At 40.1% G+C, this 24,378-nt stretch overlaps 1 protein-coding gene and 1 long non-coding RNA gene across 2 annotated transcripts in view; one reads left to right on the top strand and one right to left on the bottom strand.

The window, feature by feature from the left end:
• Positions 1 to 24,378, bottom strand: part of cxxc4 (CXXC finger 4) — a 102,782-nt gene that overhangs the window by 27,681 nt on the left and 50,723 nt on the right. The gene's annotated exons all lie outside the window — the stretch shown is intronic.
• On the top strand, positions 7,338 to 22,171 carry LOC117526518. The gene is made up of 3 exons (XR_004565316.1): positions 7,338 to 7,347; positions 19,183 to 19,187; positions 22,064 to 22,171. It is a non-coding gene; the product is annotated as an uncharacterized LOC117526518 (long non-coding RNA).

Raw genomic sequence — 24,378 nt, 5'->3', positions numbered from 1 at the left:
CTATTCAACCCCCCCCCCCCCCCCCTCCCCGATCAGTAAGCGGTTCATGTTTACACTATTATCAGGCCAACTGCATCCTTTATACTAATGTGTGCAGCTCAAAACGTAATCAACTGTGGAGTTTTATGTCTGTTGGTATTCTAAGCACTATTCAGGAATGACAGTGTTCACATTCAGTAACATTTTCAACAATGTGTAAAATATTTAGCACATCTTGCTGAAGTTTTTCTGAGCAGTTACAGATGTCAGCAGAGATCTCGTAACAACTTAATCTATCGTTAAAGGTTGTGTTTAAATCGCTATGTGCTGCTTGTCACAGGGCATAGGCTGTATCTATCTACTGATATAAGCAACAGATTGGTCATCGTTGGTGGTGCCCCACAGCAGCCTGTAAGGTTCTCGAAATGGAGTAATATCCCCTCCTGGGCAACATTTACTATTAATACGGCTGCAACACAGTTTTGGCAAAAGGTCTTATACCAGATAACCCTGCTTGGCATTTTTGAAGTCACTACCGCTTCCTTCTAACAATGCCATGCTTTAACCTATACAATTTTTCCTATAGACTTCATTGTAATTTTGCGCTTTCAATCCTTTGAGCACACGCCGCCAGAACTTCAATTAGCGAATAACCCTAACGCGTTGCTGGTAAACCTTAATTTGCGACTGTATAACCAGCATGAACATCCACAAATCATCAGACACAAGGGGGTTATTCCCATTCTAATCCAATTCCATCATTTGCACGGTTTATTTTTCTGCAGGTAATTCTGTCGGCAAGGCTTATCGTCGAGGCAGCATCGCTCCAACAGTGGTCAGGGTGTGGAGTAATCCATCAAATGTGAAAATCCATCAAATATGAAATGGTAATTCTGTGTTAGAATCCACATCAATACTTTCATATCGTATCTTAAATTCACCATTTTGACATCGTCGTCGGTACGCGACTTTCTCTCGCTCTCAGCTAACAGTGCCATTATTGAGCGTAGCAGCATGTGCGGCTAGTCAGGGCGCAGAGTAATACATTAATGTGAAATGGTCAAATATTTTGCGACCTTACACCTTATACGGTCTGAAATCTCACACAATTAACCAATCAGATTTGTGGAAAAAATGTAAATGGATTATTAGAATAAACATTAATATGTTAAGTTTAGACAAAAAACACAACTTATATCTGAAGCGATTGGACTACAGACTTGTGGCCATCTTGTACAACTCTGTGGATCTGCTCATAACCATAGTCTTGGTCAAAGACATTTTTAGCTTCTAATGTGATTTTTGGAAACTCATGCTTAAATCCCATGCACTAAACGTGCATGTGCGGCCAGACCCAGAACATAAATGGGACGGACAAGCTCACAGCACAGAGGGAGTGCTGCTTCATTCTTTACACAGGATTCCACTAGCAACTACGTATTTACACAGGGAACAGCCAAAATCTGCTATGTTAATGTTTAAAATACAATTCATACCACATTTAATGCTTATGAATATCTGTCGTAAGTATTACTAAAAAAATAAAAAACCTTAAAGACATAGTTTGTTTTGTGTTGTGATATTAAGCAGTGTACTAGTATAACATCACTTATTCAGAAAGTCATTGTCACTTTTTTCTCACAGTCTTCCTTACAGTGTGACAAGTTTTTAAGTAAGAGGTTTTCTGCAGCTGAACACCACTCAGACACGTCTTCCATCTATCGAGCGTGGAAAATCCCTGCCCACACAGACAGAGGCTGAACCGACCCCGGTAAGAAGGAATTGAGGCAGCACCCATGGGTCAGAGGTTGCCGGTAAGGATCACCTCCGTGTTGCTCGGTGCAACAGTACGGCTTCCATTTCAATTAGCTTCACCTAAATACCCTTGTCCAAGTAAAGCAATTTTACACAGGGCTGCTACAAAGCCTGTGCTCCTCTGGGAACAAACCTTACATGGAAGACAGCAATAAAGCTTTCAGGAACCGTGGAGATTTAAAGAAAATAAAACAAAGAGATGCGGCGGTGAGGTCAATTTAGCTGCGAGACGGGCAACGAGAGCAGTGTAAACAGAGAGAAGGGCAGGCGGTGTGGGACGGGAGCAGACAAGGGGGAAGACGAGCAGGACATGTGTAGCTACCTGAGGGTTCTGCTATGGAAATCCTTCACTTCTCACTCAGCCAACTTGCAGCCTTTTGAACAGCCAAAGACGTCAGCATGCGCGGCGAGAAGCCGTGTGGGTGTAACAAAGCAAGAGTTAAGTGAGGCAACGTGCTGCCAGTTCTCTGAAATGTTAAATTGAAATGCAAAGTAGGAGCAGGCCTCCTTGTTTTGAGCAGATTTATCAGCATCTGTGTGGGAGCCTTTAAAACTCACGAGGTCTATATACAGAGCTCTGCATATTTACTGTAAATCAACACAATATTTAGGGTAGGATTGGAAAATACAGCTTAAGATGAATCTTTAATTTTACCCAGGTGAAGAAGTTCCCATTCAAATTACATTACAGCCTGCTCACCAGGGCACAGAAAATTTAAGTCAGTAAGTTTTTTAAAAATATTTTTATATTTTCCCTGTTGTGTAAGTTGTACAATCGTTGTGCTGTTTGAAAATCAGAAATGATAAGAGTTGGACGTTGTTGTTGCTTACTCACCAACTCGGGCAGACCTGCTGCCATGGAGACAGACCACCAACGTCATTTTCAGACTGCACTGGCGTCAGATACAGTGGCGGCTCCAGGTTGGTTTTCCCTTGGTGGGTTGATGATTATGTAGTGGTAGGACAATACAATTTGTAGTGAATGTGCAAAAGTGTGTGTGTGTGTGCGTGCGTGTGTTAACTCGCACATACTACACACAACCGATAGAACTAACAATACAAATTCTTTAAAAATCATAATTACTCCAGGGGCAGTATCAGGCAGGATGGTCTTGAATTGCTGGACACAAATCTATGGCTCGAACAAACAGCTCTGGTTCTTAGGAGGCTTTACTGAAGTGGATTGCAGAGGTCGGTACATGAGTAGGCAGTCAAAGAAAAGCAGCAGTACAAAACTCATCAGACAAAAGGCCGTGGTCGTTGCAACAGGCTGGAAGTCCGGAACACACAAGGAGGCAGGCAGGACTATGGAATGCAGGTACAGCATAATAAACTGGTGAGGGACAAACCCAGTGAGCTTATATAACCCCAGGTGATAATCAGCAAATCAGAAAGAGGTGTGCATGGAAAGCACCAGAACAAGGGCATGGCCAGAGAGAGGGAAAAACCCATCACCAAGAATCAAGAGAAAGACAAGAGAAGTAGAGACAGACAGGCCCAAGCAGAAAAACTCAAAAAGAGAATAAACAAACAAATACCAATGAAATACGAAAAATAACAAACAGATCAAAAGGAAAAAATAAAAACAGATAACCAAACAAAACTCAAACCCTGATAGGCAGGACATGAGTGCAAATTATGGTTAACCACTGTGGTTGGGCAGTTTCAACCAAGGTTTGAACCGGTTTGTGGAATGAAAATGAAAACCACAAATTTTGGTTATTTTGCTAGGAATGAAAACGAAACCAGAAACTTTATATTTTAATATTCCAGAACAGAATCACTATATATATATATATATATATATATATATATATATATATATATATATATATATATATATATATATATATATATACGAGGTCTATTAGAAAAGAAACCGACCTTTTTATTTTTTCAAAAACTATATGGATTTGAATCACATGTGACTGCGTCAGACAAGCTTGAACCCTTTAACAGAGGCTTAAATTTGGAAGTTTTCAGCTTGAAACAGGCTGACGACGGCGGCTTGGGGCGCGGCGCGCCGTCCGGCGCCGTGGGCTGTCCTTAAAGCGATAGTAACACTCCTTAATCTCTCATCAGCCCTTAAAATTTTCACCGAAACCCGTCTGAATTTCTCGAATGGTGTCCACTTGGATGTGCCTTACAGTTCCTGAAAAAATTTTGATCAACCAAAGCGCCAGTCTCTCAGGAAGAAGTCAGACAAAGGAATTCCGATGAGTGGGGTGGACCAGTGCTCACTCAAAGCCTGCCCACAGGCGAATGACGCAACCGACAGGCGTGAAAAAACTCACGCATGCACACGAGGGTTCCAGGCTGTCTGATGCAATCACACGGGATTCAAATCCATATAGCTTTTGAAAAAAATAAAAAGGTCGGTTTCTTTTCTAATAGACCTCGTATATGTATATGTATATATGTATATGTATGTATGTATATGTATATGTATGTATGTATATGTATGTATGTATATGTATATGTATGTATGTATATGTATATATATATGTATATATATGTATGTATATGTATATATGTGTGTGTGTGTCACCTTCAAGTCACTCTCAAGCCATGAATCAGCAAGTCCCAAGTCAAGTCATTATGACCACCAATTGTTTTCAATTTCAAATTTATTTATATAGCACATTTAAAACACAGCTTCAGCTGACCAAAGTGCTTCACAATAATAGCAATACAAAAGTGTAAAATATTAAAGGAAAAGAATAAAATAAATAAATAAATAAATAATCTAAAAATACAGAGCAAAATAGCAGAGCAAAGCATACACCACTTAGCCACTGTTGAAAGCCAGGGAGAAGAGATGAGTTTTCAGTCTGGACTTAAACTGTCCCACAGACTCAGGACCTGACAGTCAGCGGACTGTCAGGTCCACTGTTTGCAAGGTGACTTGAACTGACTGAAAAATCCTGACTTGTTATGAATGTGAAGAGCACTTTGCTGCAAGAGCTGCTTGGGAAAATTAGCTGAGATGCACTGTTATTGAGTCATTATGGTAAATTAGGAATAACAAATAAATAAAAAAAATAAACTAGTATTAATTTATTACTTAATTTATGAGTGTGGACATTTAAAAGAGTATAAAAAGCATGTCCGATTTCACCATCGCTATGTTTTACTTACATACTTATTTCCCAGTTAAGCCTGTGTACAAACAGAACAATAGCAAAACAACTAATGGCAAAGTGAGAATACAGGCTGCTCTCCTTTTGATGGTTTTATTGTAATTCTGTTGCCCTCCAGTTTCTAATTTTCCCCAGCCTCTGGTTCCTAGAGGGGGTTGTTTGATAACATAATAACCCATTTTTAATCATGCTAGCATACAAAGGAAATCTAATAATGACAAAATAAATACATCTGGCATTATGTGAGTGGCATCAAGTCACTGAGTTGATTGTAGAACAATACATACACAATATCTGATGGGTGCTATGGTGGTGAGAAGCTGAGGCTGAAATTACAGTATTTTAAGTGGCAAATTTCAATTTTGGGGTGGGGCTATTGAAGTCTTTGGAGTACAGCTCCACTGAGGCCCATCCTATAATGCCATGTTAGAGCAGCAAAACTGCTGCTGCTGGTGTTCACAAGTACTGGTGCAAGGACGTCAGTGCAACAAGAAGTAGTTAGCTTTAAATTCATTAAATAAATCATCATAAATTATAAATTCATGTAAATTTGATAGCTTAACTATTTTTATATTTATTTTGATAGTACCTGTACCTGGACGTGTTGCTGTATCTGGATAACTGATATGTTGAAAACATAAAAGGTTAATTCAGTAGTTCAGCACATTTTACCCCATGTTCTCAGTTAACTCTACTCCCAGAATAAAGGGACTCTAGGGAGGGGGAACATGCCCCTCCCTAGAGTGCTTTGATTGAACAAGAGAGACTCAGAGACACCGTGCTCCGAGTCTGAGCACGGTGTGAAAAAATAAACAGTCACACTTTTAATCACGTAAATGTCTCCCGTCCCACGTGCGAGGGGTTTAATGGAAATACATTGCGATCGGACGCGACATTTTATCGGATGTGAGCGAAAAATCCGCTGTACAAAATCAGCTATATATGATGTTTATTACATGGAAAACAATACAAAACCTTTGGGACTTTTTTGTCCGTTGATTGCGAATATCTGGTTTATACAATGACGGTTTAGGTGAGTTTTACTGTACATGGGACTGAACCTCTCAAAGCTTTTCCATCCCACACAGCTGACTTTATTTTCCCAAATTTTTCTTCTGTTTGGATCTGAAGGGAATCTGTACATCTTGAAGCCATTGCTGTGTCTATTTGTGCATCCAAATGCAATAAATAAAATAGCTGGATTTACATGAAGACACATTAACAGCAAATGCTATTTTGAACCCAAGACGGCACCACGAGTCACTCTCTAATAAAGGCACTCTACACCCCCCCCCCCCCCCCCCCCCACACACACACACACACAATTCTCGATCAGCCTCTGGTTTGTACATACAAGATATTCAAGTGATAAAAGTTTAGAGTATTCCTAAATTTTGAGTATTTTGGAATTCCATGTAAACTCACATTAATTGAACTGTGTGTGTGTGTGTGTGTGTGTGTGTGTGTGTGTGTGTGTGTGTGTGTGTGTGTGTGTGTGTGTGTGTGTGTGTGTGTGTGTGTGTGTGTGTGTGTGTTTAAATCCAGCATTACAGATAAGCAATATTTTAGAGAAATGTATGAGGTTGAAAGTAACAGATATGTATTTGCAAATGTGGAAAACTGAGAAATGACAAAAATCGCAACATATCAACTGATGTGAAATCAAATCCATTTGAGATGTGTCAACAACTGACTGGACAACCTCACCCCACAAACTAAAAAATGTAACTGGGGTTTATTTTTCGAAACAAACTCCACTTCATTTATTCAAGTTGGTTTGATGTTTTACGGCAAACATCTGCAAATATATGATATAAAACAATCTTTCCATTGTGCATAATTTCAAATATTATATTGCATTAAAGCACTAATACCCCAACTTAGTATAAGTGAAATACATATACCTGACCACTATACAAACTTATTATTATTAATATGTATATGTCGTGGACACGAATGAGTGAAGCTCTTCAGCATCTCACCATGTCATTTACATCCTTCAGACTTTATATCAGTAAATGCTTCTGGGGAGCATTAGCATGGCTACAAACCTTCAGCTTCTGGGGGGCATCCTCCAGAACCTCCCACCCCCACCCTACACACACACACAACTACGGCGCTCTTAACCCCCACCATTTTAAGCATTTTTCTTTACTTGCATATCACATGCCTAAAAAACTTCATGCAATTTACACACTAGTTACTGACTGAGCTCATGTGCTGTCAAGGTGCATGCTGCCTCTCACTTTAGCATTTCCTCTTTCAGTGTCGACTGTGCACTGAATCCCTGCGTGATCTCCACTTTCTCTTTTTCTAAATTTTCTTTTCTTTTTTTTAATTGAGACAAACAAAAAGTTACACAAAAACTTTACAGAGGATAAACATAGTGCAAAAACAACATAATGAAAAACAGGTTAATATCCTCTGCTGTAGCTCCAGGAAGTGTTAAATATTTGACATTTCCTGTTTTACTGTGGGCTCAAAATTTGGCACTTCCCGTGTCAGCGTCAACTTGCCACTGAATTCCCACAAGATCCCCGAGATCTCCTCTATTGTCAATCCAGGAAGTGTCGATACACGAAGTGTTAAAAATTTGCCATTTCCTGTTTCACTGTGGACCCAAAATTTGGCACTTCCTGTTTGGGACTCCCTGTACCATGAGTGAGCTTGTGTTGCTTGCACCGTGGTTCGCTCGTTTTATTAAATTACACTGTACAGACAGAGACAGAAAGACGGGCAGAGAGCTTTCTCTCTCACACACACACACACACACACACACACACACACACACACACACACACACACACACACACACACACACACACACACACACACACACACACACACACACACGGACAAACTGCCTACATTCAGCTTGCATAAGTTACAGGTAACACGTGATGATTAATATGACAATATGAACATGCAACCATGTGCAGCTGGCATGCAGTGACTGTGATGTGATGATCCTGTTGCAAAGTGAAGTGATGAGGTTCTATGATGACCCGCCCCCCCACCCCCCAACACACACACACACACACACACACACACATTACTAATGTCCAAGTTTAGTTTTTAGTATGTTTTTTTCTCATAAATTTGTGTTTTTTTCTTTTGTCCTCCCACTCTTTTTTAAATTTGCTACAGTGAACATAATATCACGTCACACTAACATGTTGCAGACAATGATTCATGTTGTGATTGTCAGCATAAAATATCACCAATTTGCAGGGATATGTTCATCAGCAACCCGCTTATGTAAGGTGAGTGTAACATTTTTTAAATACCACAAACACAAACTCTCTCTCTGTCTCTGTGTTTCCCTCTCTCTCAGACACACACAGCTGTTATCATCGGTAACGTGTACCGATCTTCACAGCACATATTAACGCTGGTGCCATTGACTGAATGTAGTGATGCCCCCTGCATATGTGTTGCAGGCAACAATATAGTATGCACATTGATAGCACATGCAGTAACATACACAATGAAAGATAATCGAAAACAACCTTGCAAAATTACAAAACTTCACCTTACAAATTCACTGCTTCACCACAGGGACATTTGGTGGCTGATGTCTGTTAGTTTAAAATCCTTTAACTCACCGGAAAAGCTCTAACTTCAGTCTTCTTTCTCAATAGCAGAGTGCGATGCACCCAGTGCAATCTAATAAGTTATGATGTATGATATCTGGGATTATTTTGCATTATGCCCAAAACAAATTCATAAGTAATAAAAAGGATAAATCCAATTCCTTTAGCGCTCGGGATCACTCTTTGCACACCATTTATGCACCGTTTAAAGAGCACAAATGAGTCAGATTTGAACTGTGCAGAGTAGAGTGTGAGCCATAGGATGCAAAGATACAGCTCTCTGTGTTACGTGTTGCACGGGGTTGAGTCAACTCTCTACAAGTGCAAATTAACTCTCTGAAAGTTTAATATTGAACTTGTTCATGAGTTGAGTGATAAATAAGAAACATGAGTTTTTGTAACACTGGTAGTTTTCAGTTGTAGTGATGCCATAATCAGAAACTTGTGGGTTTAAACCCAACCTAAGACCTATGTCCATGATGTTGCTGTAAATAATGGCCCTTTTAAATCAGTGTTTAAGTAATTGTAAACATACTTTCATGTGTCAGAAAGTAACATTATGTCAGAATGTTAACACTGTTAAATTGTGAATATTTTAATCGCCATGAAATACTTATGAAGTTTTATCAAACCTTCACATTGGAATCAGTGAGAATTATTCATTAAAATTAATCAAATTAATCATTAAAGCAACTTTGTTACCTATGTAATATCCCATAGATGTCTCTGACACCTACTGGCCGGTTAGTGGATGCTAGACAAGTTTTGAAAAATTTTGAATAGCTGTGATTGAAACAACTAATAATTTGATTGTCTGCCACCTGCTCAACATTGGGCACATGATGTGCTATCAGCTTACAAGCTAAGCTAGCGACTGTGGGGAAAATGCACAGAGAAGTAAGACTATAACAGACATCAAGCTCCTTTTCACAATATTTTCATCCTCCACCTTGGGTGAAAATATTTTATTGTAAATGGACTCTGGTAGTTTTCTCTTTAAAGCTGTGTCTAATTTAAAGTTTTTTTTTTTGTCTTGTTTTATGTTTAGCATAAATTGGATATAACATTCATGACCATCTGTTAGCACATAATTACCTTAAAACAACCAATCATTGTGAGTAACTTCATTCAATACCTGTAACAAGATGGTGGTCCGAACAACTCCAAACTTACTGGTTCATCCAGTGACGGTCTTTTTTATCTTACAAGACAAAATATACAGCAGAATGGGAAAGTAAAACTTGTAAAGAATGAATAGAACATGATGCTGATACCAAAACATTTGGTCTGTACTGCAAAATAGCGACAGAAAACTTGAAATACTATTCAGCAACATTTTGAAACCTTTGCAACACACCTGTGTTAGATCCACACTTCAAAACCAATGTTTTGAAATGTTCTACTTAACTTATGTAACTTATCGTACATTTCACGCTGAAGTCACTTTATCTGATCACTTTTACATCCCGAGTGTATATCATCCCGGCAGTGCAGCACTGAACTGAACAATAGTAGCCTTAGCTTTACCCGGCACTCAGTGCTTTTTTAGTTCTTGTTTTTTAAGAGATACTTGTTTGTTTTATTGCATGCCCTTCTGTCTATTCCTACTGTTCTATGCTGCGATGTGACACTGAAATTTCCCCATTGAGGGATGAATAAAGGCTTTTCTTATCTTATCTTATCTTAATTTGCTCCCTCTGCTGTTGGAACATAATAAAACAGAAGTGAATGAACGACTACAGTTAGTGCAGCGCATGGTCTATGTGCACGGTAGCACTAACAAAAAGACAAGAGGCTGAAGATGCTGCAATTTTCACTAAGAGTGACGAGAATGGACAGGATTAGGAATGAACATATCAGAGGGACAGCTCAGGTGGGAAGTTTTGGAAACAAAGTCAGAGAGGTGAGATTGAGATGGTTTGGACATGTGCAGAGGAGGGACCCAGGGTATGTAGTGAGAAGGATGCTGAGGATGGAGCCACCAGGCAGGAGGAGAAGAGGGAAGCCAAAGAGGAGGTTTATGGATGTGGTGAGGGAGGACATGCAGGTGGTTGGTGTGAAAGAGGAAGATACAGAGGACAGGGTGAGATGGAAATGATTGTTCTGTTGTGGCGACCCCTAACGGGAGCAGCCAAAGGCAGAAGAAGAAGATGGTCTATGGGACCCAATCTGTAGTGTTGCCAGATTGGGCGTTTTCCCACCCAAACAGCAATGTCAGATTCTGACAGTAAAAATTGTCCGAATTATTATAGGAATTGGTTTAGGATCGGGAAGTGCAGGAGGAGCTGCCAGACCCGGCTAAGCAGCAGAAAATGAATGAATAAAATACAATCCAGCAGGTGAATCAAATCTGGGCTGATTTGAGATCACTTTGAAGATTTTTTTTTTAAGGTCCTGTCATATGCCACTCAGACAGCGGCAGTCAGCTGAAGCAGCCCCCACCCCCACTCCAGCATCTTCACTTGGTCTTTCTGCTGCGCTGCAAAGATCTCACACATAATAATATCAGTCTGGAAATTCGAATAATTTTGAAGCAGAGCTCCTGATTGTCCATGGAAATAATTATTTGAAAGTTTATCTTCTATGTATAAAATTGCAGCACATTTCTTTGTGTGCATGTGCCCGTGCACTTGTCCGTGAGTGCACTGAATGGATTCTAATTGTGCAAATAGGAAGATATCCTATTATAATGTCATTCATCTGCCTTCACGGCAAACAGTGTTTGGTCCAGTGTTCTGTCTGAGCTGCTGTTTTCCAAAGATTAGAGAAGTGCTGTTTTCCTTTTTTTTGTTTTTAATTACAGAAGCGCCATAAGCCTGTCAGTAAGCTACATGACGTCATCGGATGGTTCGCATGTGGTGGTGCTAAAGATGTTTAAAACTGATCCATCAGTCATCTTAGTCAGCATAGTTCTGATCACACAAACCAGTTATAGTTTGTAAGAACAAAAACTATACCAGATCCACCAATCAACAGATCTTTCAGGAAGCGACAACAAACTGTGAACAATGGTTTAGTTTTGGAGGACAAAGGGGAACGAAAATATCCACCTGAAGTCATCAGGCGGTGGATGATAAATCCTATCCTCTGCCTCTGGGCCACCGACTGACTTCACGCTTCTGTGACATTCTCTAACCCCAGCATTTCTATCAGAAAAAAAAAAAAAACCCTTGAAATACCTTTCTGGGCACGGTGTCAGATGCTTTCCATGAAATATTCATAATCTGAGCGCAGAGCCACAATAGAGGAGGTGGCGGTGTGCGAGGATTTGACTTGCAGAAACTCAGACGCTTAAACCGCATTGACCGATTTCTATCCCTGCACTAGTTGTCACTCAAACTCACTTTCACGTCAGATTGGTGGATGAATGGCACAAAGCCATCTGTCATTTATTGCCTTTTAACCTATAGGTAGACAGACATAAATGAGTTTTTGTCCCTCTGTCATCACGTACATACATAGGGGATAAATTACATTTAATCAACACGAGGTGAACAAAAATGGGACAGAAAAACGTGACTTTCACATCTCAGTGTTGTTTAACGGCATCAGTAATGCCGATGATGTGGTTAAAGTAGATGCTCGCGTCCATATGTATTTAGACAGTAATGCTATTATAGTCATTTGACCTTTGGTCACCACCACAATGGAGTTGAAATGAAACAATTAAGATGTGCTTGTGAGGTAGATGTTCAACTTCAATTCAAGGGGTTGACCAAAAATATCACATTTACCATTAAGAACTTAAAGCCATTTGTATCCATACTGCCTCCATTTTCAGAGGTCATCAGGAAACAATATTAGGGCTGCATGAAATTAGAAAAAAAAAGTCAATACTGTGATTTTTTTTTTCTGCCCATAGCAATATATATTGCAATATATGAATATCTTGGAGGATCATTCAAAAATGCTGGAGTACATATGTCAAGCCTGCATGTTGCGCTGTAATGCTTCTGCAAGAAACAGAGAAGAAGACGGGAGCATGACATAAGGCCCCATTAAAAAAAAAAAAAACAAAAAAACATTAGTTTATCATCCTTGACCAACGGTGGGCACAGCCAAGCAAAAAGTTAGCTTCAATAACCGTTAATCCGCTAACTGAAAAGTTAACTTTTATAAACAAAATTTAGCAGAACTTACAGCTAAAAGCTAAACTGATAACCTTTAGTACACTGGCAGCTACTGATACTTCTGAGTAAATTCAAAGGCAATCACAAATGACCATGAGCCAGCACTTCTAAGATCAGCCTTCTCTCAGCAAACGAGACCTGGGGGCGTATGCTCGGCGCATCTCAAAGCCCTCTCAAAGAGCTCCTAACTTAGCCTAAAATATTCAGGCAAGGACTCCCAGCCTTAGAGAGACCCAAGAGGCATCTGAGAGCAACTCTGGGCAAGGAGATGACAGAAACTCCTATCTTAGTGAAGAGACGGGGTTGACCCCGTTGCTATTGATATGACTTGGTCCTGTAAGAGCTGTGATTGGTTGTCACAGAAAGGGAAGGGGAAATCAAAAATAAATGCACTCTGCGCTCCTACAACCTCAATTGCAGTGAAGTTGGGACGTTGTGTAAAATGTAAATAAAAACAGAATACAATGATTTGCAAATCCTCTTCAACCTATATTCAATTGAATACACCATGAAGACAAGATATTTAATGTTCAAACTGACAGACATTTTTGTTTTTGTGCAAATATTTGCTCATTTTGAAATGATGCATTCAACACATTTCAAAAAAGTTAGGTCGGGGCAACAAAAGACTGGGAAAGTCGATGAATGCTCAAAGAACACTTAATTGGAAACAGGTAAGTGTCATGATTGTGTATAAAAGGAGCATCCGCAAAAGGCTCAGCCATTCACAAGCAAAGATGGGGCAAGGATTACCACTTTGTGAACAACTGCATGAAAAAATAGTCCAACAGTTTAAGAACAATGTTTCTCAACATTCAATTGCAAGGAATTTAAGGATTCCATCATCTACAGTCCATAATATAATCAGAAGATTCTGAGAATCTGGAGAACTTGCTACATGTAAGCGGCAAGGCCAAAAACCAACATTGAATGCCCCTGACCTTCGATCCCTCAGGCGGCACTGCATTAAAAACCGATATCATTGTGTAAAGGATCTTACCGTGTGGGCTCAGGAACACTTCAGAAAAACCATTGTCAATTAACACAGTTCGTCTCTACATCTACACGTGCAAAATAAAACTCTACCATGCAAAGAGAAAGCCATACATCCAGAAACGCTGCCGCCTTCTCTGGGCTTGAGCTCATTTGAAATGGACAGATGCAAAGTGGAAAAGTGTGCTGTGGTCTGATGAGTCCATGTTTCAAATTGTTTTTGAAAATCATGGACGTCGTGTTCAAAGTTCAAAAGTCAGCATCTGTGTTGGTATGGGTGTGTGTTAGTGCCCTTGGCATGGGCAACTTACACATCTGTGATGGTACCATCAATCAATCAATTTTATTTATATAGCGCCAAATCACAACAAACAGTTGTCCCAAGGCGCTTTATATTGTAAGGCAAGGCCATACAATAATTATGTAAAAACCCCAACAGTCAAAACGACACCCTGTGAGCAAGCACTTGGCGACAGTGGGAAGGAAAAACTCCCTTTTAACAGGAAGAAACCTCCAGCAGAACCAGGCTCAGGGAGGGGCAGTCTTCTGCTGGGACTGGTTGGGGCTGAGGGGAGAGAATCAGGAAAAAGACATGCTGTGGAGGGGAGCAGAGATCAATCACTAATGATTAAATGCAGAGTGGTGCATACAGAGCAAAAAGAGAAAGAAACACTCAGTGCATCATGGGAACCCCCCCAGCAGTCTAAGTCTATAGCAGCATAACTAAGGGATGGTTCAGGGTCACCTGATCCAGCCCTAACTATAAGCTTTAATAAAAAGGAAAGTTTTAAGCCTAATCTTAAAAGTAGACAGGGTGTCTGTCTCCCTGATCTGAATTGGGAGCTGGTTCCACAGGAGAGGAGCCTGAAAGCTGAAGGCTCTGCCTCCCATTCTACTCTTACAAACCCTAGGAACTACAAGTAAGCCTGCAGTCTGAGAGCGAAGCGCTCTATTGGGGTGATATGGTACTATGAGGTCCCTAAGATAAGATGGGACCTGATTATTCAAAACCTTATAAGTAAGAAGAAGAATTTTAAATTCTATTCTAGAATTAACAGGAAGCCAATGAAGAGAGGCCAATATGGGTGAGATATGCTCTCTCCTTCTAGTCCCCATTAGTACTCTAGCTGCAGCATTTTGAATTAACTGAAGGCTTTTCAGGGAACTTTTAGGACAACCTGATAATAATGAATTACAATAGTCCAGCCTAGAGGAAATAAATGCATGAATTAGTTTTTCAGCATCACTCTGAGACAAGACCTTTCTAATTTTAGAGATACTGCGTAAATGCAAAAAAGCAGTCCTACATATTTGTTTAATATGCGCTTTGAATGACATATCCTGATCAAAAATGACTCCAAGATTTCTCACAGTATTACTAGAGGTCAGGGTAATGCCATCCAGAGTAAGGATCTGGTTAGACACCATGTTTCTAAGATTTGTGGGGCCAAGTACAATAACTTCAGTTTTATCTGAGTTTAAAAGCAGGAAATTAGAGGTCATCCATGTCTTTATGTCTGTAAGACAATCCTGCAGTTTAGCTAATTGGTGTGTGTCCTCTGGCTTCATGGATAGATAAAGCTGGGTATCATCTGCGTAACCATGAAAATTTAAGCAATGCCATCTAATAATACTGCCTAAGGGAAGCATGTATAAAGTGAATAAAATTGGTCCTAGCACAGAACCTTGTGGAACTCCATAATTAACCTTAGTCTGTGAAGATTCCCTATTTACATGAACAAATTGTAATCTATTAGATAAATATGATTCAAACCACCGCAGCGCAGTGCCTTTAATACCTATGGCATGCTCTAATCTCTGTAATAAAATTTTATGGTCAACAGTATCAAAAGCAGCACTGAGGTCTAACAGAACAAGCACAGAGATGAGTCCACTGTCCGAGGCCATAAGAAGATCATTTGTAACCTTCACTAATGCTGTTTCTGTACTATGATGAATTCTAAAACCTGACTGAAACTCTTCAAATAGACCATTCCTCTGCAGATGATCAGTTAGCTGTTTTACAACTACCCTTTCAAGAATTTTTGAGAGAAAAGGAAGGTTGGAGATTGGCCTATAATTAGCTAAGATAGCTGGGTCAAGTGATGGCTTTTTAAGTAATGGTTTAATTACTGCCACCTTAAAAGCCTGTGGTACATAGCCAACTAACAAAGATAGATTGATCATATTTAAGATCGAAGCATTAAATAATGGTAGGGCTTCCTTGAGCAGCCTGGTAGGAATGGGGTCTAATAAACATGTTGATGGTTTGGATGAAGTAACTAATGAAAATAACTCAGACAGAACAATCGGAGAGAAAGAGTCTAACCAAATACCGGCATCACTGAAAGCAGCCAAAGATAACGATACGTCTTTGGGATGGTTATGAGTAATTTTTTCTCTAATAGTTAAAATTTTGTTAGCAAAGAAAGTCATGAAGTCATTACTAGTTAAAGTTAATGGAATACTCAGCTCAATAGAGCTCTGACTCTTTGTCAGCCTGGCTACAGTGCTGAAAAGAAACCTGGGGTTGTTCTTATTTTCTTCAATTAGTGATGAGTAGAAAGATGTCCTAGCTTTACGGAGGGCTTTTTTATAGAGCAACAGACTCTTTTTCCAGGCTAAGTGAAGATCTTCTAAATTAGTGAGACGCCATTTCCTCTCCAATTTACGGGTTATCTGCTTTAAGCTACGAGTTTGTGAGTTATACCACAGAGTCAGGCACTTCTGATTTAAAGCTCTCTTTTTTAGAGGAGCTACAGCATCCAAAGTTGTCTTCAATGAGGATGTTAAACTATTGACGAGATACTCTATCTCACTTACAGAGTTTAGGTAGCTACTCTGCACTGTGTTGGTATATGGCATTAGAGAACATAAAGAAGGAATCATATCCTTAAACCTAGTTACAGCGCTTTCTGAAAGACTTCTAGTGTAATGAAACTTATTCCCCACTGCTGGGTACTCCATCAGAGTAAATGTAAATGTTATTAAGAAATGATCAGACAGAAGGGAGTTTTCAGGGAATACTGTTAAGTCTTCTATTTCCATACCATAAGTCAGAACAAGATCTAAGATATGATTAAAGTGGTGGGTGGACTCATTTACTTTTTGAGCAAAGCCAATAGAGTCTAATAATAGATTAAATGCAGTGTTGAGGCTGTCATTCTCAGCATCTGTGTGGATGTTAAAATCGCCCACTATAATTATCTTATCTGAGCTAAGCACTAAGTCAGACAAAAGGTCTGAAAATTCACAGAGAAACTCACAGTAACGACCAGGTGGACGATAGATAATAACAAATAAAACTGGTTTTTGGGACTTCCAATTTGGATGGACAAGACTAAGAGTCAAGCTTTCAAATGAATTAAAGCTCTGTCTGGGTTTTTGATTAATTAATAAGCTGGAATGGAAGATTGCTGCTAATCCTCCGCCCCGGCCCATGCTACGAGCATTCTGACAATTAGTGTGACTCGGGGGTGTTGACTCATTTAAACTAACATATTCATCCTGCTGTAACCAGGTTTCTGTAAGGCAGAATAAATCAATATGTTGATCAATTATTATATCATTTACCAACAGGGACTTAGAAGAGAGAGACCTAATGTTTAATAGACCACATTTAACTGTTTTAGTCTGTGGTGCAGTTGAAGGTGCTATATTATTTTTTCTTTTTGAATTTTTATGCTTAAATAGATTTTTGCCTGGTTATTGGTAGTCTGGGAGCAGGCACCGTCTCTACGGGGATGGGGTAATGAGGGGATGGCAGGGGGAGAGAAGCTGCAGAGAGGTGTGTAAGACTACAACTCTGCTTCCTGGTCCCAACCCTGGATAGTCACGGTTTGGAGGATTTAAGAAAATTGGCCAGATTTCTAGAAATGAGAGCTGCTCCATCCAAAGTGGGATGGATGCCGTCTCTCCTAACAAGACCAGGTTTTCCCCAGAAGCTTTGCCAATTATCTATGAAGCCCACCTCATTTTTTGGACACCACTCAGACAGCCAGCAATTCAAGGAGAACATGCGGCTAAACATGTCACTCCCGGTCTGATTGGGGAGGGGCCCAGAGAAAACTACAGAGTCCGACATTGTTTTTGCAAAGTTACACACCGATTTAATGTTAATTTTAGTGACCTCCGATTGGCGTAACCGGGTGTCATTACTGCCGACGTGAATTACAATCTTACCAAATTTACGCTTAGCCTTAGCCAGCAGTTTCAAATTTCCTTCAATGTCGCCTGCTCTGGCCCCCGGAAGACAATTGACTATGGTTGCTGGTGTCGCTAACTTCACATTTCGCAAAACAGAGTCGCCAATAACCAGAGTTTGATCCTCGGCGGGTGTGTCGTCGAGTGGGGAAAAACGGTTAGAGATGTGAACGGGTTGGCGGTGTACACGGGGCTTCTGTTTAGGGCTACGCTTCCTCCTCACAGTCACCCAGTCAGCCTGCTTTCCCGGCTGCTCGGGATCTGCCAGGGGGTAACTAACGGCGGCTAAGCTACCTTGGTCCGCACCGACTACAGGGGCCTGGCTAGCTGTAGAATTTTCCACGGTGCGGAGCCGAGTCTCCAATTCGCCCAGCCTGGCCTCCAAAGCTACGAATAAGCTACACTTATTACAAGTACCGTTATTGCTAAAGGAGGCCGAGGAATAACTAAACATTTCACACCCAGAGCAGAAAAGTGCGGGAGAGACAGGAGAAGCCGCCATGCTAAATCGGCTAAGAGCTAGTAGCTACGCTAAGCTAGCGGATTCCTAAAAACACGCAAAGTGAATAATGTGTAAATAATTTAGAGGTGATTCAGCAGAAGGAGTGCTTTAGTTAAGGCACGTAAAGATTACACTGGGAAACAAATCGTAATCTAGATAACTAGATCAATCTAACTGCGCAGATTAAACAGCTAACAGATACAGAAAAACACCGCTGTGCTCCGGAACAGGAAGTGATACAATACCGCAGTGAGAGCCAACCACCAGTCAGAGCAAGAAAGTCGTGGGATCGTTTCCCACCTAGTCCTTTCTGTGTGCAGTTTGCTTGTTCTCCTCATTTTTGTGTGGATTCCCTCCAGCCTTCCTCCCACTTCCATAGACATGCAGGTTAGCTGAATTGGTGACTGTAAATTGATCATGAGTGTGAATGTGTTTGTCTGTCTATATGTGGCCCTGTGACAGACTGTTGTCCTGCCCAGGGTGTCTCATGCCCTAAGACTGCTGGGATAGGCTCCAGCCCCACTGTGACCTTTGACTGAAGTAAGCGGGTATAGAAAAGGAATGGAAATGTTACAAAATAGTAACTGCTGTAGTGTCCCAACTTTTTTTTAGAATATGTTGGAGGCCTAAAATGCAGGAATGGGTGTGTAGTTGTGGTTGGACGTTTGCATACACTCACCATGGACATGAATGTCATGGTAATTTGGGGTTTTTAATTGTCTTTGAACTCTTCTTTTGCCAGCGTGGAATAATTGTACAGCATATATCATTAAGGGCCCCTTCACACAAACTACGAATGTGGTTGACATGCGCATGAATCGTACCAGGAATCGTACGCAAAACGTGTAAAGTTGTAGCTGACTCTAGCTGACTCTAATGCCTCATACACCTGTTGCTACAACTATTTGCGCACACCAGCGGCTGTGAGAGCCCATCGAACCCTCTCACGGCAGGTGTCAGCCAAATTCCAGGTGACACACACGAACATCTAACACTGCTCGTTTGGCATTTAGAAAATGTGTGGCCATTCGCATTATCATCAGGAAAACAGTCTGCAGACAATCACTGTCGAGCTGGATGTGAAATTTGACAAAAAGCCACACACATGTGGTGCATGTGTCTCACGTGTGTGCGTGCATCGCCCATTTGCATAAAATTATGTGTATGTACAGATCTGATCACATGCGGGCCAGACAGCGAGGTCTGATCGCACACAGCATGGGGAGGGGCCTGTCAGCTGATCACAGCATACTGACAGCTGGATGACAGCACAGTGCACACATTAAAAACACAGAAACCACTGCCAGGACAGTTACATAAATAATTATGACAATACCTACATATGCAGTTACACAATTACATAACAAATAATGAAAATGAACACGGTGACAACACAGAGTGACACATTCATCTCGGCAGGGGGTGACACGGGGGGCCGTGTCCGCTCACAGCCATGGCTGTATTTGGAAGGACATGAACTGAACTGACAACATTCCACCGTGAGGCACATGTCTCTGCCTGCTGTCCTTACGTGGAAATATATAAAACATCTTTAGCCAGTGTGCCGGGCTGCAGCGGCTGCACACAACGCACCTCCATCATGTCTCTGTTGATTTCAGGCATTTTTCTGCACTGATTACAGGCCAGCGATGGTAGCCCAGTGGTAAAGTTTCCATCTAGTAATCTGAGCTTGCAGGTTTGAATCCCGTGAGTGGCATTTTTTTTTTAAATTTAACCATGGTTATTTAACCGCGGGGTTCTGTATTGCTTCCCCTTTTATGTATTATTTATATCAACCCAGTGATATTGACTAATTATACAGCTGTTTTTATTTTATTGTTCTCCACATCAGCGGCATGATGTGGTGCAGCTGCTCGCACTGTGTTCCTGCGTGCACAAAACCTTTGCAGCATGTATATTTTTTATTTTTTATTAATTTTTCTTCGCAGCAGCTGCATGATGTGGTTACACATCATGCAGCTGCTTGCACTGTATTCATATCGTGCACGCCTGCCCATCAGCGCGATGTTTTCGTGGTTTGCCCATAGAAGCTGTTCCACCATCAGTCGCCCTGCGTTGTACTTATTCGTACGATGTATGCCCTAATGACTTTACAAAACAAGAATTACATGCACAAGTTTGAATTTAATTTGTATCTTCTTGAATCCACACAGGGTCAAAGATTTACATACAGGCTCAAATATATACATAGAATTCATTTAAATCTTTCAATAAGTGGTGCTGAAGGTTCTACATTGTCTTTTATTGTGACAAGACCAAAGTCTATTAACTACAACTGGTTATTTCTCTTTACCAGCATAATAAGAGTCATCAGGAGATGACATATCCCACCAGTCCCCACAGATATCGGAGGATTACCCAAGTACACACTTTTGCTAAATATGAATGAACATAGTCAACTGGTTGTTGAGATATCGCGCTAACAAGGGTGGCAATGACAATATCTTGAATATATCACTATGACCCTGAAATTGACCCTAAGGTCACCGTAATCGACAGGTGTCGAGGGTGAGACAGTTACACCCTTGTGCTAAACCTGAATGAAACTGGTCAACTGGTTCTTGGGATATCGTGCTTACAGTGGCAATGACAATATTTTCAATATCTCGCTGTGACCTTGAAATTGACCTGAAAGTCACTGTAATTGATTGGTGTTGGGGATCACCTAAAGTACACGCATATGCTAAATATGAATGAAATTGGTCAACTGGTTCTTGAGATATTGCGCTAACAAGCTAAAAAGAACGGATGGACAGATGGGCAGACAGCAAGATAGACAAACAGACATGCTGAGCACTATATCCCTTTCATATCGGGAGGGATACAAATAATGTGTCTGACACCACTCATTGGATGACCAATACTCAGAACATAGATGTAGATGTACATAGATGTAGATGTACACAAGTTGAGAAGGTCACTTGGAGCTATTTCTAAATCATCAGTTCAAACAACTGTTCATAAGTTGAAGTTAGATGGATGTGACACCACTTTGCACCTGTTAGTATAATTTTGACCTTGTGTTGGATTAGAGAAGATCAAAAATAAATTCAAACTTCTGCACCCAAATGCCTCTTCTTTAAAAGTCATTAATGTATGACATATGCTGTATAATCATTCCACCCTGGAAAAAGAACAGTTCAAAGACACCATTAAAAGCACCAAACCACCATGACATTCATGCCTATAATCAATCAATTCAATCAATTTTATTTATATAGCGCCAAATCACAACAAACAGTTGCCCCAAGGCGCTTTATATTGTAAGGCAAGGCCATACAATAATTACGTAAAAACCCCAACGGTCAAAACGACCCCCTGTGAGCAAGCACTTGGCGATAGTGGGAAGGAAAAACTCCCTTTTAACCTCCCTTTTTATAATGAGTGCATGTAAACGTTTGACACAACTGTATATTAAAAAATGAAAAGAAGTTGACCAGAAAAAACATGAAATATCTTGGGTCTGTACTATCTTTAATATAATAAAAGTCAAAGTAAATGTAAGATCACTGAATTTGTTTAAATTTACATCTTCCATACTGTACTAACTTTTTCTTATGTGGGGTTATATGTGTTTCCATAAGCCTAGACTGAGCCCTATGGGGGCGGTCACATTAATAGAGTAGCCCAAACGGGAAATACATACTTGCATTTTGCAGCATAGCCTGAAGACTGTCTAAAAAATAGAGTGGTTGTTGTATCTATACACTGTCTACTGTTTGCTACTGCAGGCTAACAACTTTGAGTACCCTCATTTTATGTGAAATAGAGGATCATACATGTGGTTTATCACAAGAGAAGGCAAGGGAGCATGAATCTCTGTCAACAAAGAATAGAAAATGTAAAGAAAAACAAAACTGTGACCGCCGTCAGCATCATGCAATCCACAACTTCACCACTAGATGACAGTAAATACTCCACACTGTAGCTTTTGTATTTTAACCCTTGAGGAGAGGCTTTTATACATTTGCACATTTGGTAGATACTTAAATGCAAACTGCATAAAGCCCAGTTCTGCTGTTCACAAATAAGCATCCAGGAAGGACACACTCTACAACAGCAACAAATTGGCATGTGAAGATCATGACTGCACACTGATCTAATGTGCAATTTGACAAAATAACATACTTGTACCATGTGACATACAATAATAATAATAATAAAAAAAAACCCTGAAAAACTTCCCAGGGATGTCGCAATATGTACAGCAATGTTACAGGCTCAATGGTTGTATAATGGATTACCAAACTGTGTCTAAGATCACGATGGTTCAATTATGGTTATGATTTTCTTTTCCGCCAGCTTCCACCCATCTTGTGTTACCGGTGATAGTAGCTTGAAATACCTGAAACCAGAGTATTGAAAAACCTGTTCTGACCATTGTTCCACAATCGATATTAAAAAAGAAGACATCACAATATGAGTAAATACTAGATGAATGAAATACACAACAAGGAATTAAACAACAGATAAAACTAGGGATGTCCATATCTGATCGAATCTGATTGGAATCAGCCCAAGCAAGGCATTTTGAGACCGATCAATGTCAGATCAATGAAATCCGAGTCACCAAATAAATCTACAAGTATGTTACCGCTGCTTTGCTTTACATGCTCAGTGCCAGTGGAGTACACAGAAAGTTGTGGCTGCTGCTTCACTACATAGCAGCAGTGCATGTTTTAAAAACATCTCCACACTGTCCTTTTCTTTAAATACTCAACAAGCCTAATTTATTCACACAGATCATCAACAGCATGTGTCAGTCATAAATGCGGATCAATGACCAGCAATGTTCAGTGCTGCCACGGTGCCAGTTTTAAAAGAAGAGTTCACTCTCTTTCCCTTCAAGTATGTACCAAGTCTGATATACCATTTTTACAGGTCAGTCAGCCAATCAGGTAGCAATTTCCACAAAAAAAGTTTTTCTCTTTGTTGTGGCTACCTTCCAGCAACAGTATTCACCCCCCCCAATTAAAATGTTCAATCATTATTACTCTGAGTGTCCTAATTTTAGTACTATAATTCTGCAATAAGTGGAACTGATGGGCCATATAAAAAAAAAAATCTGTTTTCTTCATTTAAAAAAATAATAAGTGAAATGATTATTAACTGAGTGCGAGGTCTGTACAGGAAAATATCAGACCGAGGTGTAAGTACGGGCCGAGCGTTAGCAAGGTACATACAAAAAACACTGAAGTCTGATATTCCCATACAGACTAAGCGAGGTTAATAATTTGTTTATTATATGGCTACTACGTATAAACACGCAAATGTACGGCCCAAATATGAAAGCTACTGATGGGTCACAGTCAGACCTGTTCGCTTCACCTCCATGAAGAACTTGCTAACAGATGGTCTGGTCGTTAGCTGGTAAGCTTTCAATCTGTGTGTTTTTTTCAGACGCTGTTTAGATATTTATGGAGTCTGTTCATGTTTGACTTGATTTTTCTAATCGTGTTTTTAGCTTTCTGGTTTGTAATGAATGTGATACGCATTCCGGACCGATTGTCATGGTAACGGTCTGATATGGGAAAATATCAGACCGGAAATCAGCCAATCAGAGTGCGTGTAGCATCACAAACATATAATAAAAACATTTACAAGCAGCTTGGATTGAAAGTGTTTTGTTTTTGTTTTTTTCATTAGTGAGTAGAAGAGCTGGTAAAGTGACTAGAATATGTGACCAGTGATGGTACCAAAATTATTTGTTGATTATACAAATTGGTGATGTCAAGACAAAATAATGGACTATAGTATTTAGAAACATGCTTAAAAAATTGTTCTGGAATCCATATAAAAAAGCACTACATCAATAAATCCAAGATGAAATACACAACCGAATGGCAAACTAAAACTGGAATTAAACAATAGATAGAATCTTTGGCTGAGTATAGCCTCAAAATGTTCAGTTGATTCCACATATTAATGATGCTAACAGTAAACACTACCAAGGAGTAGTTCAAAACCTGTTTCGAAGTGTTCTGGAATCCATGTCAAAAAGA

The sequence above is a fragment of the Thalassophryne amazonica genome, chromosome 15 (assembly GCF_902500255.1).
Source record: "Thalassophryne amazonica chromosome 15, fThaAma1.1, whole genome shotgun sequence".
Taxonomy (NCBI): Eukaryota; Metazoa; Chordata; class Actinopteri; order Batrachoidiformes; family Batrachoididae; genus Thalassophryne; species Thalassophryne amazonica.
The sequence above is the reverse complement of the archived record's forward strand: the minus strand, read 5'-3'. Positions and strand labels throughout refer to the sequence as shown.